Raw genomic sequence first — 14,088 nt, 5'->3', positions numbered from 1 at the left:
TTATGTTGGGTTTTCCTTGTGCTCTTGTGTGGCACCCTGTTTTCGATCTCGATGTATTTTCGTTGAACATTTGGAAAGCAAGTTTTTGTTTGCCTTCTGCCTTTTTGTTTAATTAAATTATTTTGGGTATTCTGCACTGAGGGCAACTCTCTCGCCTCTCAACCGGAAGGTTGAGGGTTCGATCCCCAGCTGGGCAACATGTCCGATGTGTCCTTGGGCAAGACACTTAACCCTGAATTGCTCTCTCTGCTTCAGTGGTGGTGTATGAATGGGATAAGTTACTTCTGATGGATGGTACTACATAGTGATCACTACCATCAGTTTGTGAATGTGTAGGTGTGACATGCAGAAAGAAGAAGAAAAGTACCTGGACAGGATTTTCCCCTTTGTCATGTGAGTATATTTTTGATTAATAGAAGTGTTGAGAGCGAGTGGTCACTCTTCAATGTTAATTTAAAGTGAGTTTTGCGGCTGAAACTGTGCTTTAATTTACGCTAGCAGCATAGCGTCGTCCATTTTCATGCGTCAAGGAGCTTTAATGCATAGGCTGCATGACGTCAGCCATTTTTGATGCGTCACGGGGCTTTACTTGATGCTTTATGATGTTGAACCTTTAGCTGACCTGACTGACGATTTTTTTTACATATCTGAACATGTCTAAAATCGTGAATCCTGAATGATCAGCCAACTCACAGGGATGATAGATATCCATGACAGGAACCTGGTGTATTAATTTCAGCTTCTAACTCTGTTAATTTTTTATGAAAATGCATTTAACATAATGACTTGCCGTGATCCGATTCACACCAAAATTAGGCATTAATTTGATGCATAGACAGCATGACGTCAGCCTCAATGCGCAAACTGAAGGAGAAATTATAAGTTCTATACTATTTAAGGCTAAATACATGAATTACACTTCATTAAAAGTAGAAATAATTGATATTCATGCTGTGATTATTCTGAGACTCTTTTATATTTATTTTTTGTCTTTATTTAGAATGAAGTCCTGTCCAGTGTGCTTTAAGACCCTAAGTTGCCTCCATAAGCACCTGAGCAGCCAGTACTTGTGACTAACAAGGAGAAGAGGATCCTGCTCACCATGGCCAGTGGCAGGATTAATATCCGAAAGGAGTGTCCTGTCACTGGCTGTGGGTTCTAGTTGACCTGGCTGTATGTCCACCTTGCTAAGCAGAACAGCGCTGGCCTGGAGGTGGAGCACCTGAAAGGGGAGGGTGGCCTGGCTTACCTCAGGGCCACCAACCCCCACCCGGCTCTGTCCACTTGTCTGGACCAGCAAGAAGTGGGTGACTTCATGTCAGGAAATACTTACTCTAGTTATTTCTCTAAACTACGTCTATATTTACCGCTACATTATACATTTGAACACTGCCAGGAAACATAGAATAAAAGGTAAAAATCCCACTCAGGGAACATGGTCAACAAATAACCATGTTAGCTGGAATTAGCTAAAAATATACATGAAGCTTTTTACTGTAATCTGTTATCCTTGTGTTTGTGTTGAAGTGTGTCTTGATGTTACATTCTTGAGTTTCTGTGTCTTCAGTGTTTCTTGTATTTACTGGGGTGGCTGTGGATCAGTTGGTGGAGTTGTCGCCTCTTGACCAAAAGGTTAAGGGTTTGATCCCCAGCTGAGCAACAGGTCCGATGTGTCCTTGGGCAAGACACTTAACCCTGAATTGGTCCCGCTGCTACTGTGGTGATGTATGTCATTTTGGATAAAAGCGTCTAAGTGAATTGTAACATTGTAACTTTCTGCCGCTGTGTGTTTCGTTTTGATTGCCCTCACTGTCTTCACCTGTGTCTGTTTACCAATGTGTCTATTTAGTCTCAATGTTTCTCACACATGCACAGATTGTCTTCGTGTGAAATGGTATTAAGGAGTTTGACATTGTAACCTAAGTTGTGAAAAATACATGATAATTTCAAAGACTGTGTAGATTTGTTCTTTGTCAATTCTTGAGACAGTTTTTCTATGTTGTTCACAGGACAAAATCCAGACAGCAGACGGTTGTCCCCAAACACCAGAAGAGATTGTAACATGTTACCCTGGAATAACCTCAAATTCACCCAAAAACCCCCTTTCCTGTTTGCTGATGAGAAAACACAACTCATTGATTAACTGTTTGAAAGAGACTTTGCATTGGAATTTCAAGAAAATGTGCTCTAGACTATCTCAAAACTGACGTAACAGCTGTTGAACAATCTGTCCTAACCAATATACTCAATTTCTGATATGAAAGACTGTCTCTTCAACCCCTGAATTGGAGATATATAATTGAGACATCAAGAGTAACAGTTTCATGAGTTAGATTCCGCTACGAATCTATGACGGCATTATACATGTAGAAAGTCTTCTTATATTACCTGATGAACTTTCACTAAATCTTACGTGGAGCACGATTGCCCCCTAGTGGCAAGAGCGCTGCACAAATCTGAGTTTTAAAATTAAATTATAAGTTAATTATGTTTTGTTATAGGAGATGATATTTGAAGATATGATTTTATACTTTTCATACTATATTAATGTATTTTTGAGAAAGTTGAATGTTATAACACTGGTTTTATTGTCATACAGGCAGAAATTGTCTGACTGTCCTCAGGTTTGATGTAATGCTTATTCATTGCACATTTCTTTGAAGTGTTTAATGTCTAAGATAATTCTACATGTTTTTTTTATTTCTTCAGTTAGTGTTAGTCCCTATTCTATTTATTGTTATTTACCGAAACACACAGTACTCTGTTCACATTATATTTGGCAGTAAAGATGATCTTGATTAATTCATTTGGTGTGTGCCTTAATACACAGTTTTCCATTGTTTAAATATAAAGCACTAGCCACCTACTGCCTTGAGAATTATAATTTCATTTATTAAACCAATTTTTAAGCATTAAGAAAACATTTCCATTTCCGTAACAAAGCAGGGAAACGGTTTAAAAACCAGCACAGCCAATATCCCATGTGCTACAGAGATGTGTGTTTCTGTTTTAGTTTGTCTTGCGATGTTATTTATTTACCTGGCTACTGCGCACAAAACACAACACATCTCTGGTTGCGCACGTTGGTATCTGTTGTGGTTTCTGAGCTACCAATGGAAGCCATATATCATCTTCTTCATAATTTTATTGGCTACAAGACAGGTCAATCATTTACGTAATTGGCTGGGGCTGTATACATAAAGAGAGGTAGGTACCTCTCGTTGACCCACGCATGCATTGGCTATTGAGGGGGCTAGGCACTGAATGGAAGGTTGTTATTGGCTAATCGAGGTGTCAATTGAAAGGTCACACTTCAGCCTCCATTTTGCTCCATCACAATAGCATATTTTCACTTGTATATGTAAAGTATCACAGATAATACCGTGGAATATTGTGAAGTGAAATTATGTCATTATCTCATGACATGTATGAAATCATATTACAGCAACTTGTGGACTTTTATGGATGTAATCATGTGTTTGGATTACTTTTTTCACTGGATTTAATTAATGTGGACACTTGCTGATAAAGTTGCTGGTCTAATAGATGATTATATTGTGATTGTTGTGGTGGTTGAATCTTGAAATGGTTTATATTTATGGAAGAACACCAAAAAAAAGCCTGTTTTCCTTCTCTTAAGTGGCATGTTAACAGCCTCTCTACAGTTAGAAAGACCTCCTGGGGCTGGGGCCATTGAAACAATGGAGGAGTGTTACCCGCAATTCACACATACTCTGTGCGCACTGCAGAGAAGGGCCTTAAACACTCCCACACACCTGCAGGTCCCCTCTTGGCAAAAGTTGTAAAACTTCACCAGAGTGGTTTTGACATGATTTTAGTAAGATTTAAAGCATGTGTCCTAGTGGGGACTAAAAAAATTACCCGTTTTCTGGCAATACCCCTCTTTTTGAGTGTGTAACGACGCCGAAGACCCCTCTTATGGAGGTACACACACACACACACACATACATATACATATCTGTTGGCAGTTTGATAGGCATGCTGATTCACATTCATCGAATGTGAATCAGCATGTCTACGTTGTCTGTACTGGATCCCTAGAGAAAAGAGAAACCAACTTATGTAGTAAATATCAAAACACAAAGTAAAGAAGTGTGGCAGTTTAATTTCAGCCAGATGATAATATTTGAAAGACTTTATTTCTGCAGTGATTCTGTCATTGATTTAGCAGAATTTAACACAGACATACTTTCCCAGACTAGTGTGCAACCTGGTCCAATGTCGGAGCAAATTGTAACACTCGACCTTTTATAGTCAGCTTTAATCACACCTGGGATTCTTCAGGAAAATCAACCTACACAGTTTAAATCATTGTGAAAATTAATACATTTAAAACAACACAGATTATCTCAGTAATTCTTGTCGTTGATGAAATCCCCAAAGAACTGTACAACCACACGGAGCTTTGCTTCAACAAAAAAATGAATTACAACAAAAATATCCCTTTAATTTATCCATTTGTAGTCCCCCACAAACAAAATATATATTAAGAAACATTCAGGTTAAACTGTCTTTTAGCCTCTTTTTAAATCCAACAAAAATAATCCACTGATGCAGCCGTTTGCTCCCCCAAAACCTCGGCTCGTCCAAAAAAAGGGAACCAAAGTAGTCAAATGATCGCTGGTATACCAGAGGCCTCACTTCCATGGAGCGCCACGTGGTCTACAAGACGCCGAATGTCCTATCAATAATAAAACGGCCCTTTGCATGGCGCCTGTTGAACCGTGCTGCCGCTGCATTTTTCAAAGCTCCCTGTACGGCATTATGAGGTTGACTGGTCGCAACATACTGTACAGGGATCTCTCCAATGACCCAGAATGCAGCAGCCTTCAGCCCGATAAAGGCTCTGAATGTAAAGAGGGCTATTGTTTTAAACTCGAGTCATGCACTGAGCCGGGGTATCCAACGAACACATCTAAAAACTGACACTACTGGTCTCACAGCTCGCATTTGAATAGAATAAAATCATTTTCTGATATAATATAATTGATCATCAGCCCTTGGGGGTTTAATTCTAATGTGACAGCCATAGATGCTGCCTACAACGCTGGAGAATGGTGCTCGCCACCACAGACTGACCCCACGCTGCGGCTATGGCCATCCCTGTGTGGGTCAACTTCAGCAGCTACTTCCTGTCTGCTGCTGGTGAAGTGCTCTGGCAGAACATCACCTCACCTGCTAACTATCTATTAATACCTAAACCTTCTTCTTCTGCTGCTCTTAAAAATGGCTCCTTTGAGAACCAACTACTTACTCATAAAACAGCTTTTCTTGTTTTTTTAAACAGTGGTTAAAGTTAGCCTCTTACTACTTAATATCTTTCTAAAAGATATATATAAATATGTGACACTTTTTGGTCGTTGATAAACCAGTATTCCAGTGGTGGGTTTTAGCCACTAGATGGGACTCTTTGACCATGCAATGTGAAGTGCCCGTTGAGCTGTACAGGGAGAGAAAGGCCCTTTTTCAAACCAGCCACTACACCCTCTCCCTACCCACTACCCCTCTGTTTGCGCGTCCTCGCGGAGGGTCCGCCATATTAAGTCCGTCCCAAACCAACTAGCGGGGAGTGGTAGTGGGTTATAAAACCCTCCACCAGCGAGTGTGCACCGATGCCGACTTTCGGATCATGTGCAACGCCTATTGTGTCCGGTCGTCATGGATGAAGCAACCTGTGAGTTCAAGTGTCAATAAACACTGCTCCAACTAAGATAGACATTTAATATCCTCATACAGACATTAACAACTTCACATGTGTTTTGAGGATCAAATTAATGTTTATTTATTGTTTTATATTTACTGTTTACTGTTGCAAAAACAAAATAATATTAAATCATGTTGCAGACAACTTTTCGCTGTTAATATTTATTCTTAATTTTTCTACTTTTGATGTCTTTGTGAAATCTTAATTCAATTCAACAAAAAAAATACACTTTTTCCTGCTCTGATGTTCAATGATATTATCCATGTCTTTGCATTAATTTAGGACACCCTGTTCTATAAAGTTACAAAAAATTAACTGAAATTATAGAATACAATAAACAATGTAGGCTCAATCTAATAGTTTTGTTGTAAGTCTACACTAATATAACTAAAGAAAAAGAAGAATCTAGGCTACATAAATATTTTTACAAAATGCATTAGCTACCAAAAAAAAGCTGTTCACGCAAGATACCGCTGAGTAACCATGGTAACACACAGTTCCTGTTTCCACCTTAGAGAGGAAAGTTTTTCCCAAAGCCTGCCACTGTATTTCTACCCTACACCTTGATGAAGGAGACTTCATTCAGCTGAGAGTGTCACTTCTAACGGAGTGGGTGAGTGTGTAGGGGTTGGTTTGAAAAAGGGCCGTATTCAGTTTTAATGAGGCAGTTAGCTTGTTTAACGCTGCGGAAATAGTCCCTCCCATTGGACAACAGCAGCTGTCAATCATATCACCTGAGCCAATTGGATGCAGTCTGCAGCCAACAGTCATCCACCCCCTTTCCCCAGGTGAACTAATCACCTGATCGAGCTGATTCACAAACAGTCAGCCAGAAGGTAGCAGGACACAGTCAATGAGAACTTCTGAAAGTTAAAACTTGTACTTTGAACCCTGGACATAAAGCTGGACCTTTTCTTTACCTGGTGAGTCAAATCTCCCCATCAATCAGCATTCATGCAAAGTGAAGCTTATGCTAACAAGCATTCAATCAATTACCAGAGACTTCAAGCCCTTGGTGAGCTGATGTGCTGCTGCTGCTGTGGAGGATGTGTTTCAAGACTTTGAACACTGGTGACACATCTGAAGATGAAGATGAAGATGAAGATGAAGATCTAAAGGAACAGCCTCAAAGGCAACTGGACCTTGATTCACAGCGATTCCCTGAAAAAGCAGGCCTCAAGCCTGGCTGGATGGAGTTGTAGGATTTCCCCTACCTAAATAAAACACTGACTTCCTCAGACATTCAGCACACATATAACTACAGTAAAAGTAATGTGTGTGGTGCACGGACTTATTTGGGATGTAATTGCTTTAATGGTAATGTTAAGTGTATAAATTATTGTATGGAGGGTAAAAGGTGCCCGTAAAAAAAAGATTGTATTTTGAATAGAAGGCCTGTTTTTGTGAAAAATAGAAAATTGTAATACAAAACCGGTAACCATGTGTCTTGCGTTTTAATAAATGCTCCACCAGCGATACAGTACTTAAAAAATGAACATACATTTTAATTATTTAAAATATCCTCAGCATGGGCACCACCTGATGACAGCTCCATGGGAAGGGGGAGGACAGGACTGTCTGATTGGCGGTTTGAAGATGTGCCTTCCACCTCAATATACTGAAATGTTCAGTATATTGAGGTGGACCCAAAAAATGCATCCTGAATGACCACGAAAGGGTTAACCCTAACTCCCTACTGAAAAGTATGCACTGCCTACTGAACTGTGGCTCAGTATACTGAACATTTCAGTATGGATACTAACTTCTGGGTTTCATGCAGTATGGATCGGATGCGTGCTTTCAGGAAATGAATTGTATTTTACCACCCACAATGCTGTGCGAAATTAAACGTAAATCGTCACTTCACGTGCGCCTCCAAATCAAAATAGACGAGCGTGGATTAATAGAATCTTAATTTAAAGTCCCAACTGAAATCGCTACTTTTAGTTAACAACAAAAAATATAACATATCTACATTATTATCAAACCTTTCCCCCTTTATTTAAATAATGATTTCACTATTTAAATGCGTCTTTATTGGTTCACTTTATATTTTGTATATTACTGTCTTTCATTTGTACTGTATGTTATTTAGTTATTTAATCTGTCTTTTACTTGATTTACATTGTGATATTATTTTGTTTACCTGACTGTATATGCGCATTACTCTTCTTGAATAAAGCTAAACAAAAAAAAAAAGGTGAATGCGGCTGGTTCGGGTAACGTAAATGACGCCACTTCCATACTGAATGAATCAGACGAAGTAGGAACAAATATCTGTTTACTGTGCGCGCCTACTGAATAGTAGGTAGTAAACAGCACGGATAGTAGGTACTGACTACTGACAGACTGAGTAGGTACTTGGCAATTCGGATGCACCCAGAGTCTGTATTCTAAACCGCATACTACACACTACTATCGAGATCAGTATGCAGTATATACTGCGTACAAACAGTAATGTGTAGTCTGATTATCTTGCAGTATGCTTGGCCCGGTGTAACTGGTTTCCAGTCCTGGAATGGGGACGTAAACAACTATGGAAGCGATTAGTGATCATAATTCAAATGATAAAGCTAATTTGAAAATGAAAATGCATTAACAGAAATGCTTTTTAATTTTCAGGTTATGGGTGTATTATTTGAATCAAAAATAAAATGATTCATTTACCTAATTTGCATTTTAGTTTTCAACTTTAAAAATGCACATTTTGCTTTTTATGCTTTTTGTATGACATAATTCAAATGAAAACAAAAAAGGTCTTTGGCTTTTCGTTTTCAAACTTGCTGTGCTAAATAGTTCTCATAATTCAAACAAACTCTTTAAAATTAAATAAATGGCAAAGTGGACGGTGCAGGAAAGTGACGTCAGACTTCAGCTCACAGGCCGACCGCGCTACGCATCCAGTATGATAGGTGGCCGTGTGCATCTTTAACGCTGGTGCAAGCTGTTAGCCACTAAGTCCATAGAACAGGAATAGAACGATCAGTTTGACCCTGTACAGTCGAGTTGGAAGGAAATAAGCGGGAGACATGGCAAAGTCCGTTGTAGAACTTCTGCGGGAGGCAGCTGCCGCTTTAGAACAGCAGCAAGGACAGTCACCACCACCTACGGCCCGCACTTCTCCAAATGCTACATCTTCTGCTCCCGATCGCCGACCTAGGGTTTGAGATAAGATTTTAGCTTTCACAGCAATGGTCCTGTGATAAAATTCTAGTTAAATAACATGCTAATGGTTGCACTTACATGATTTAACTGTAAACGACTTGAAACTGTATGGGAAACATGTAATTTTTGGCCAAATTACTGTTCTGTCACAGGTCGTAGCGTGTTTATAAACGCCAGCGTTTCAATGAGGAGAGAGCATTTGCAGCAGCAGGCTGCCTCCCAGAGAAAAGGCGCCCATCCAGCATCTTTGCGCCTTTTCTGTGTGCCGGCTCTGCACGCTCAATTTGGAAATGTATGATATTCCCCGTATTTTAGCTTACTACGGATCATATCTTTTACCCACATCCTATTTGCTCCATTTCTGCTGGGGTAAAAATGATCTCAAATATAAAACATGCAGTAAAAAGTGACGCAGCAGGGTATGTCACACAGCGGCTGTTGACAACACACTGTTGTCATAGAGACTGGACGGAGGTGAAGCACTTTTCTTTTCAGCGCACAAACGCTTCATGTAAACACTCTGTGGTCAGGGCGCACAGGGGAGACTTATTTATCTGCTTCAGGGCCTAAGTTGTAGTCCTTAACTGAAATGGCAAGATAAATGTAGATTTTATCTTAGAAATAATAGATTTTAACAGTTTAAATCTGTTGCTGAGTTCTCACACTTTAGATCAATCATTAATTGATTCAGTCTGGCTACACGTCAGTGTAAAATCTAAAAAAAATCTACATTGTAAACCTTTAACTTGTGTATTACAGTACTGTAGAAAGTACTCTTTTGAAAAAACATTTTCAAGTGAAACAGTGACTAATGCTTTGAGGGTTAACTTCTGATATTCCCTGAAATAAGATATCTCAATAACATCATTAAAGCAAATACTTACCGTAGGTTTCGAAAACTATTTAATTTATGACCATGTCTCTTTAGGAACTGCACAAACTCCTTCAGTTTTGGACAGGTTGGAGTATCCCTCCCCAGCACCTGTATGTAGAAGTTTCTCCTGATATTAATCTGCCTGTAGCGTCAACCTGCCTCACAACGTTGAAACTGCCTCTGAAATGCCGAACATACCAGACTTTCACAGACAATCTCAAGGCATCTGTGGGTAGTACAGATTTTGGGTTCGGAATGATCTGATTATAATATACAGCTGAGACCTTGATTTGTTCTAAAGATGCAATGTCGTAAAATGTGTTTCAAAGTAGTGGCACAGTTGTTTGTTGAAAGAAATTGGTTCATGCAACTTAGACTTTGTTCAATTTCATTGACCATTGTTACCATTTATTGACCAATTTAAGTTGTTAAAATTGTTAACAGTTTTGCCAATGAATTCCTCTGGGGAGTAATGTAAATAAAAAGTCAAATTTGTTTAGCTCTGTGTTTTCATTTCACTTTGAGCCTTTTGAATGCACCTCTTTGCTCTGCACTCTCACTCACATTTATCCAACTGGGGAAAACAAAACAAATGCATTTAGACTGAACCTAGAGTGTGTAAACAATTCACAAAGTCACTGTCTTAACTGCTGGACTGCAGCACTGTAGATGTCAACTGCATCTAAGAAGGGGACATTGGGGTCAGATAATCTGGCCATATCTTCCAGTCGTGGAAAAATACTACCTGTCTGTTGCCTTCATTTGACCTTAAAAGATTAGGATGTTTGTGCGTCATTTAACAATTAGAAACGGTTTCTCTGTATGGCCTTGGTCTGTATCTCCAACAGGAACACTCCTCAGGATCTGGGTTCAGTTAAATCAGTGCCCTCCTGACAAAGGAGTTTCTGTTGGTGTTCCTCCATACCAGGTACTTTACAGAAAGAAGCTTGCATAGATAAATCACCAGGCAAACTAGCAGAAGGCGTAGTCACTAAGGCAAGCTGAAACCAATGACGATGTATCACTCGTGTATACAAAATACCTACGCCCTGTGAAAGTATAAATATGCTCTGCAACCAGGACTGCCCCGGGACTCTTTGATGCACTTGTGACTGATGTTACTTTTGCAGCTGATTACCCCTTTTGCAAAAGAACTCTTTACTATATGCAATAAAATACACAAAGACAAAAGACTTTGACTTGAGATCTTTCATTACCAACAGAAGAATCCACAACATTTGTCAGTCATGTCCTTCTGCAACTGCACTTCTGGGATTTGAACTCCACCTCCAAGGTCATCGTAGCCATACGGTCCATCCCAATCAATTCCATAATCTGCCTCCACCTTCATACAAATTTTAGACAATTATAGTTTGAAGTTTATAAACTCTGGATTCATTGTTTTATCAAACTGTAAAGATAGTGTATCTAAGTTGTAACATTCAAAAGCTTATAATGTTTACTTATGGCTTCAATTCTCTTAATCTAAAATATCACATTATTTGAAATCTAACCATATCATTAGTTTAGGCATTTTAAATTTACAATTAAATAGTGGTTACTCAAACAATACACCCAAACATTGTTATATACCTGATCAGGATCTTCAACGTTTCTGAATGCTGTCCAAAGTTGGTATGGAGACTGGCTTCCCGCTGTTCTCAGGCTGTGATGGTTCCAGGCCTCCATAAAGAAGGAAAGTTACCTCTGAAGTTGAGGCAGAAAAGTCCAGTAGAGTGTAAAAAGGTGAACCTCATCATCAGGATTCAACATCCCCTCTCTCTCCATGTTTCGGAAGAGAACATGGAACACAACAAGGACTTGGGTGTACACATCCCTCTACAGACGTTATATCCTGAAAAAGGAAATTGTGTTTTGATAAAAAGAATACAATGTTCAGAGTAAATTGTAAAGTTCTGTTATTGCTTTATTTATGTGTGTCTGACCTAAATGGTCTTGGATGAGTACAAATAATCTCATAATGTATTATGTATGTAGGAGCCATTTTGTGTTTATCGTTGGCATGTTTTATAATTAGATTTATCTGAATATATTATTTTCCACTAGGGACACTGAATGCACAGGGGCGTGTATATATAGTGGCACAGGTGACAGGAAAGGGAAGGCACAGGTAGGGGAAGCACAGACAGTTATCACCAGACCAGCATTTATGTTACAGACCAGCATTCAGACCAACTACAATTCATTCATTCTACTGGCTACATTTCACTGGAAATGGTATGTTTTTTGTTCTCATATCTCCATCAAGTCACTTCAATAAACCTTCAACTCAACTTTAATAACGGCTAGAAAATCATTGTTTGCATCTGCGTAAGAGTTCACCCCTACCTGTGTATTAATGGCAATAATTGGAGCAAAGGAAAACATTGGAAAATTGCCATTACAATGTATTTAATCATGTAAGAATATAATGCCACCATATCAGTGTGAGTTTTACACTGTGCTTCTGTGACTGTCTGGGTGCATCTGAATTGCTAAGTACCTACTCAATCTGTCAGTAGACAGTACCTACTATCCGTGCTGACTACTGTTTAGAACCTACTATTTAGTAGGCAGATATTTGTTCCTACTTCTTCTGATTCATTCAGTAAGGAAGTGGCGTCATTTGTGTTTCCAGAACTGGCCGCATTCACCTGTTTTTTTTAGTTTTTTTTTTAGCTTTATTCAAGACGAGTAATGCACATATACAGTCAGGTAAAAAAAAAAACAATATCACAATGTAAATCAAGTAAATAACATACAGTACATAAAGGAAAGTACAAATAAAAGACAGTAATATACAGAATATAAAATAAACCAATAAAGACGCATTTAAAAAGGGAATTCAGATTTCTGACTGTTTAGTTAAACTCAAAGGACAAACAGTGTATTTACTGGTTCACGTGTAATCTAGTTTACTTTGTGATTAAAGGTTAATCAGCTTTATTATTCCTCACCAGTTGATCTCTGTTGTCAGTCTTTAATATAAGTTTTGTATTGAACACTGGAGAGCAGCACTGAGCACAGATCAGCCAATCAGGGTACTTTTCTTTTGAGCAAGCTGTGTAAACATGCTGAGTGGCTTTAATTGTTAAGTTTGTCTCGATGTGGTTTCCTCTACAGGTGCATCCAATCACTGATTAAGGCTTTTCATGGTGATGTAACGATCAGCAGGTGAAGAAGCTGCTACACAACATGGACTGTGATTCCAAACATCTTGTAGGCTTTATACTTAAACATATTATCACACATAAAAGTTTCTGTCTCTTCCTTGCTCAGAGTCAGTCAGAATTTTCCTAAATCACTCTAAGGCTAAAAATATGTTTCCACTACTTCCGCCTTGTTCTTTTACATCATGTCTTACCTTAGGAGTCTGACAGGTATAGTCTCCAGCTGTGAGGAGCATATGTGAACAGTCAGGTCGGGAAAAACTCTGCATATGTGAAAATGGCTTGAGATTCAGAGTGGGTTTGAAATGCAGAGCAGGGTAAGGCAGTTTCACTGCTGTTTCTCAACGAGTGTGTGGAGATTCAGGTCACAGTGATTATTCACATTCATAATAATCCTTCAGTGGGGGAGAGGTGACCAATCACAGGGACAGTCCAGTAGCGACCCAGGACTTTCTGCCTATGACTCCGAGTCATGTTCTTCACATCTGTGTAATGTTTTGGGAAGCTGACTATCTGCTCCATCTCGGTGCTCCACAGGTAGTCTCTTTGCTGTATATGTGGACAGGAAGTGGCCCCGTCTTGCCCTGCCTGATGGAGTTTCTCTTTGTTGTGGTTAGAACTCATGAAGACCACGTTTTCAAAAAGCCAGAAGAACGGCCGGTCGTCGTCCTCCTTCGGCTTCAACAGGGGTCAAGATGTGGTAGAACTAAGTGCCCTCAAATAAACCTTTACTACGAGGATTAACCATGGACAGGTCGTTACAAGCAGATCAAATGGACCTGTCATTACTCGGCTAGTAGCCAATGACAAAAGACAGGAGGAGTCAGAAGTTTACTAAAGAAAACCAATAATTTATTTCAAAATGAGGTAAATTAACAAACAACCAGAGTTATGAAGTGTGTTTAATCTGTATGATCAGTAGTGAAAGTGTATGTGAGGAGTACACATAAAGAACTACAGAATGTGAAAAGCATCGGTCAGGCTGAGAGAGAGAATTAGGGAAAGCATCTAATCTTTGTAGGCCAGGGTGCACCAGGACCAAGTGATCCCGCTGATGAGTCAGGACACACCCCCTGTAGCAAATACACAGCCGGGCTGTATCCGAATTGCCAAGTACCTACTCAATCTATCAGTAGGCAGTAGGCAGTACCTAC

General features: G+C 39.3%; 2 long non-coding RNA genes across 3 annotated transcripts; both read left to right on the top strand.

The window, feature by feature from the left end:
• Positions 1-2,802, top strand: LOC114920984 (uncharacterized). 2 transcript variants are annotated; one of them, XR_003809274.2, is made up of 4 exons: positions 1-393; positions 1,001-1,303; positions 1,568-1,725; positions 2,010-2,802. It is a non-coding gene; the product is annotated as an uncharacterized lncRNA (long non-coding RNA). The 2 variants fall into 2 exon arrangements; XR_003809273.2 differs by having other exon boundaries at positions 1,001-1,725.
• Positions 2,803-6,554: 3,752 nt separating this feature from the next.
• On the top strand, positions 6,555-7,221 carry LOC114920983 (uncharacterized). Its single transcript, XR_003809272.2, has 2 exons — positions 6,555-6,648; positions 6,725-7,221. It is a non-coding gene; the product is annotated as an uncharacterized lncRNA (long non-coding RNA).
• Positions 7,222-14,088: the final 6,867 nt, after the last annotated feature.

Source organism: Labrus bergylta, chromosome 4 (assembly GCF_963930695.1).
Source record: "Labrus bergylta chromosome 4, fLabBer1.1, whole genome shotgun sequence".
NCBI lineage: Eukaryota > Metazoa > Chordata > Actinopteri > Labriformes > Labridae > Labrus > Labrus bergylta.
This window is presented reverse-complemented; position numbering and strand designations above follow the sequence as displayed.